Genomic DNA, 6,000 nt, shown 5'->3' with positions numbered 1-6,000 from the left:
CGTCTTTTAATTTCAGGGCTACAGTCACCGTCTGCGGTGATCTTGGAGCCCAAGAAAGTAAAATCTGTCACTGCTTCCATTTCTTCCCCTTCCATATGCCAGGAAGTGATGGGGCCAGATGCCATGATCTTAGTTTTTTTAATGTTGAGTTTCAAACCAGCTTTTGCACTCTCCTCTTTCACCCTCAACAAGAGGCTCTTGAGATCCTCTTCGCTCCGAGGGGCGGGAAGACGCGACAAGCCCCCTCCACGCTTGTTCCTCTCTGAGGAGCCCCTCGAACCTGAGGGAGGAAAGCGCCAGAACGCGAGAGGCTGGCAACGCGGGGGGCGGGGCGAAGAGGCGCCTCTCCTAACGAGGCGCCGCCCTCCTCCCGCGCGCGCGCGCTCCGCCTTTTAATTCCTCCTCTCAGGGCGCGAGGCGACTCCCCAACCGACGCTCCTCGACGGAGCTGTGACGCGCGCTCGCACCCCCGCCCGTCAGCGGCTTTTCGAAGAGGCGCGCGGTCGGCTGCGTTCCAACGGTCTGTGTGGCGCGAGATAAGGACCGAGCGCGCATGCTCGGGTGGCTCTTCGTGCCCCGCTCCGCTCCGCTCCGCTCCGCTCCGCTCCCCTCCCCTCCCCCGGCCCTCCTGCGCTATTTTCCCCCGCCGGCGGTTTTTTGACCCCGCCCGCTCCTCCCCGCCCGCGGTCGAAGCCACACTCCTTTTGCGCACGCGCACCTCTTCCTTTTGCCGCCGCCGCCGCTCGCTGAAGCCAAGCTTCCGACGCCCCGCCCCCTCCTCAACCCTTCCGACTCTCCAGATCCTCTCTCTGCCCCCTTTCTGCCGCGTGAGGTAAAGCCAGGGTGGGGGGGGGCAGGGGAGACGAGGAGGAGGAGGAGGAAATTCCCTGGCTACCCGTCGTGCTTTGCGAGGTCGCTGGCACTGACGTGGCCGCCGGGAGCCGCCATCTTGTGTGCCTGGGCGCAGTGAGGGAGGGAAAGGCACGAGAGGAAGGAAGGAAGGAAGAAGGAGAAGGAAGGAGGGGAGGGGGGAGAGAGAGGAAAAACGCAGCAAGGAGCCGCCCGGTCAGGAGCGAGGCCAGCCGAGACGCCGCCCGGTAAGGAGCGCCGCTCTCACGGCCTTCCCTCCCCCACTGTACCTTCGCCGGGACTGGGGCGGCGAGGAAGCGGGAGGCGAGCCTGGGCGGACTCCGCGCCTGGGCCTAGCTCGGGGACGGGCGAGGGCTGTGAGGACGGCGGAAGCGTTTCATTCGGGGGCCCTGCTTGTCTCGCCGCTCCTCCGCGCCCTCCCCGCGGCCATTCCTTCGGCCTTGCCCGCAGACTGAGGCAGGAGCCACGGGCCGCGCTGCAGGCGTCGACTCGGCGGCGGGCGCGGGGCGGAGGAGGCTGAGGCCGGGGCCCGACTGAGGCTGGAAGAGGGGGCAGAAGGCCCCAGCCCTTTAAAAATGAGGCCTCTTCCTCCCGCCCGTCCAGCCGCCAGCAATAAAACATTCCTCTAGCAACTCGCGCCCATGGGAGGCAACGAGGCGCCTTCAGGCCTACTCCCCCCCCCGCATCCTAAGTGAGAAGTTGCTGCCTCCTGCATGTTGTTGCGTGCCCTTGTGGGTGAGACCCCCCCTCCCAATCGGTCACTTGCTTTAAGACCGCTGACTTTTTTTTCTAACACTTCTTCCTATGTCGAAGTATTCCAGGGGATTTCTTGTCCCACCGTTCCTGATACTTTCTCGTTGTGCGTTTACAGCTGAAGTAGCAGCTTTTTAAGACTGATGCTTATAATTGAGGGGTGGTAATCATGATTTTATCCTGTCTTAGGAGGGGAGGCCTGTAGCTATTCTGACACCCCATGGTGGTCTGCTGCTTAGTTGTTTGAACAAGTCATGGAAATGTTGGCAAAGTGAAAAATATTTAGTGTGACCTCAGCATTTGGGGGTACACAGAAGTTGGAGGACAGCCCTTTCCTGCCCCCCCCTTTCTTCATCTGGAGTTAGGCCAGAGGGTTTGAGTGGACGGGGTGTGGAAGCTGATTTTGATCAATTAGTCACTCCTGGGTGACTTCATCAGCCGGACAAAAAGTTACGCAAGTGCAGAATCTCAAGTGTGATAGGGTAGAGGAGAACTCTTCCTCTTCTCCAGTTGCAGTGAAGAAAATGGGGGTTATGATCCCGTTTCCTGGGTTTTGAGTTGTATCTTTCCCCATGCAACAAACACAACACAATCCTGTGGAAGAAAGCAATCTCACTGCTACATACGCTTACTTCATAGGGTGGTTTTTTCCTGAAATACAGTGCAATATTGGCAGCCAGGGACTCATTGGCACAGCTGGGCTCTGCAGCTAGATGCACTCCACTGGCAAAGATCTCATCCTCTTGTATTTTTAGCCAATACAATTTTAGTTGAAAGATACCTTATTAAAGTGCTATCATTGCCAACATGTGTGTGTGTTGGTAATGACAGATCTCTAATGTATCATTGAGGCAACGAGGACTGTCAGTAGATGCCCCCAGTTCCAGGTAGCGATGGATGAAAGGGACTTACCTTGTCCCGCAGCTTGCTTCGCGGTGGGGGGGAGGCGCTTCGATTCTCCCCCCGAAGTTCAGGCAAGGGGGGAGGCGCCCCACCTCGCCCGGCCGAAATTCAGCCCGGGGGGGAGGCGCCCCATCCCTCGCCGGCGAAATTCAGGCCGGGGAGGAGCGCCCCGTCTCCCCGGCTGCGGAAAAAAAAGTAAAACAAAAAAACACACACCCGTGATAGACTACATAACAATTTGCGTAGCCTATCACGGCTAGATTTCCAAAGTCAGCCGTGATAGGCTACGTAAACCGTCACGTAGCCTATCATGGGTGACTTTGGGGGGGGGGGGAAGTGCGTACGCAAATGGCAGTGCCCCATGGGCGCCGCCATTTGCGTTCCTTATTTTGGCACGTCTAGTCTATGTAAAGATTTACGTAGACTACGGCGAAAATAAGGGCAACGCAAATAGCGTTCCCTTATTTTCGCCGTGGTCTACGTAAATCTTTACGTAGACTACCCCTGTCCAAACAAGGAACGCAAACGGCGCCCATGGGGCGTCGCCATTTGCATACGCGCTTCCCCCCCCCCAAAGTCACCCGTGATAGGCTACGTGACGATTTACGTAGCCTATCACCGCTGACTTTGGAAATCTAGCCGTGATAGGCTACGTAAATCGTCACGTGGCCTATCACGGGTGTGTGTGTGTTTTTTTACTGTGCTTTTTTATTTTGTAATGGTGGTGGTGGCAGCCGGTCGGGAGACTGTCCGCCGCCCCCACCGAAACGCCGCCGGGACCCGCCGCCGAGAGGGACATTCGCCGAAGGTAAGTCCCATCCCGGGGGGGGTATGGGGGGCCGGCGGAGAATTTCCCCAACACTTTTGGGGGGCCGAATGAGTCAGCACTCGGCCTCCCGAAGATTCGTGGAGAAATTCTCCGCCATCCCTAGATCCAGGGAAAGGACTCGGAATCCCCTGTGTCTCTTCCTGGTCTTTTACAGGCTGTGGCTAAGTAGCATCATGTTGACTGTGAGAGAGTACCAGCCAACCCCCTGTCCACATCCTTCTTAAATTTTATATGTCTTGCATTTGTGAGCCTGGCGATGAAAAAGTTCATTGTACAACAGAATGTGTAGTGTTTTATTTCTTAATGACTGATACACTAGTACTTTTTAGTATTCTCTTCAGGCATTGTTTGAATTACTAAGTTTCATGACTTGGAAGTAAGTGTTTAAAAGTAATCAAGATCCAGGAAGGGTTTCTTTACGTTTTTTTGGTGTTTTGTGAAGTGTGCAAAGTAAAGATGCAGATTAGAGAAGTTCAAATAAAAGAGGCAATACTTCAGCCTTCCCCAACCTGGGTAGTATCCAGTTTTAGTCCTACGTAGAGAAGACCCATTGAAATGAATGCATCTTAGTCATGACTAACTTCTCCCATTCATTTCAATGGGTCTGCTCTATGTAGGACTAACAGCTGTTTTGGACTACAGTTCCCAGCATTCCTGGCCATTGCCATGCTGTCTGGGGCTGACTTTCAGCTTTGGTTTTCCCATCTTCTCTCACCTTCCATGTTTGCCCCTTCATCAAAAGTTGAGTCAGGGATATTGTGGGAATGGGTGGCGGGCGGGGGGGGGGGGGTGCCCATACCCTTCTGTCTTCATCTGCACAGCTGTGCCTAATTTTCTAGACCTGAAGGGTTAAAGTTGTAGATAGCATGCTGAAGTCTCCACAGCTATGCCCCAGCCTGTGTGTGTAGTTCTCCATAGAGAATGTGTGTAGGGCAGGTGCTTGTTGGGAACAAACTGCTGTATACCTTAGCTGAGTAAATTGCGTACTATAATGCTGCTACCATGTAGACAACGTACAAGCAAAATGGCGCTATCCAGTTGTTTTGGACTACAACTCTGATAATCCCTGGCCATTGTCCATGCTGGCTGGGGCTAATAGGGCCTGTAGTCCAAAACATCCAGAGGCACCACATTGCATACCCCTGATATAGACCATATTGCAGAACTAAGTGTTGTAGCTTTGTCAATGCACTGCTTGCTCATCCTGAGGAACAGGGTCCTGGTTTGTAAAACAGGGCAGAATTTCCACATATTCTCCTCTAATTTTCTTCTGACTGGCTTCTTTAGATGCATCCTCTAAACATCTCTGTGAAATAGGTCCATGAAAAAGAACACTGCTTACAGGTTGGTTTATATAGCTAGAGTCCTTGTGAATTTGGTGATTGAAAGGTTGGCTGGAACAGTTGGGAAATTACTGTTCTTGTGTCAATGCAGACATTTTTATCACATTTAACAATATTCAAATGTATGAGGTATTTATACCTTTATTTAGAATTAGATTAGCAAACCATAAGCCAGCCTTCCCAAATGTGGTGCCCTCCAAATGTTTTGTACTGCAATTCCCAGCAATCCTGACCAATGGCTATGCTGCCTGTGGCTGATCGGAGTTGAAGTCCAAAATAGCTGGAGAGCACCACACTGGAGAAGGCTGCCATAAGCACTTTTTGTTAAACTGGACCAATATTTGACTTTGACACTTCAAAGAACACCCTTCCTGTAATGTACCAGGTCTTCTTGTGCAATCTCTTCAGGGAAGTATTAGCTTACAGTGGAGCATGAAGCTGGATTTATCAGTGTCTTAAAACTTTCCTGTGTTATATAAAATTAGCAAATTTCATTCTTTGTCTTTGACAGTTCTTTTTAAATGTAAATTCCCTATATTGATTGAGCACATGTAGAAACCTTACTTAGAAACACTCATTACTGTTAAGGGCAGAAAAATGTTAACAGCTGAAATTGTGGAGTTTGTAAAATGATACTCAACTTCATACAGTGTTCTTTCTTCTAAAGCAATACTATTCCCCTTTAGGTGGGGAAAAAAGATTGTAATTAGCCCAAGATTATGTAAGAAAACATTCAGGTTCCTAATTTTGTCTCTGGTTTCCAAGCCTTATTTTAGGCTTTGTTTGAAGAAGCTTGTTGTATGCAGGGTTTGATCACCTCACTCACCATGGCAAGAGAGAAGTCTGGTTCTGACGAGCAAGATGAGCCCGGGGCTCCCAATGAACCTGGAGCTAAAGAGAAGAGGGGATCAAACTGTCCCTCCCAAGCCCTGCAAGATGATGCACCTCTCTCTCTCCCTTCCAGTTTGAAACTGGAGAGAGGAGGCAGAGGTGTGTGGGTTTCTCTCTGCACCCTACAGGCACTGCAAGATTGGTTTGCTCATTGGGCGCTCCGAGCTCCAAGCTGAAGAGAGGAGGTGAAGGTGTATGGGCCTGCTCTATGCCCAATGGGTGCTCCAAGGCTAGAGCACCTGTTGGATGCAGTCAGAACAAGCTTCCGCCCCCATCCATCTCTGAACTGTTGGAGAGCAGGGGCTTGTTTTTTAACACACACACCCCTTGGCCCCCTAAACTTAGAGCTGGGGACAGGAGCAGGGCATTTTTCTCTGATGTTGTGCTGAGTTTCAGAGACATGGTACTAAG

General features: G+C 52.0%; 1 protein-coding gene across 2 annotated transcripts in view; it reads left to right on the top strand.

Moving 5' to 3' along the window:
* Positions 1 to 402: 402 nt before the first annotated feature.
* The window catches only part of ARF1 (ARF GTPase 1), a 30,171-nt gene continuing 24,573 nt past the window's right edge, over positions 403 to 6,000 (top strand). The window contains exon 1 of one of the 2 annotated variants that reach the window (XM_084859483.1): positions 403 to 520. The gene's annotated coding sequence lies outside the window, so the exon portion shown is untranslated. Of the gene's footprint in view, positions 521 to 963; positions 1,098 to 6,000 lie in introns of those variants that run through there. The other variant, XM_084859481.1, reaches the window with a different exon arrangement.

The sequence above is a fragment of the Heloderma suspectum genome, chromosome 5, assembly GCF_057233095.1.
Source record: "Heloderma suspectum isolate Gila_16-S chromosome 5, 16-S_ref, whole genome shotgun sequence".
NCBI lineage: Eukaryota > Metazoa > Chordata > Lepidosauria > Squamata > Helodermatidae > Heloderma > Heloderma suspectum.
The sequence above is the reverse complement of the archived record's forward strand: the minus strand, read 5'-3'. Positions and strand labels throughout refer to the sequence as shown.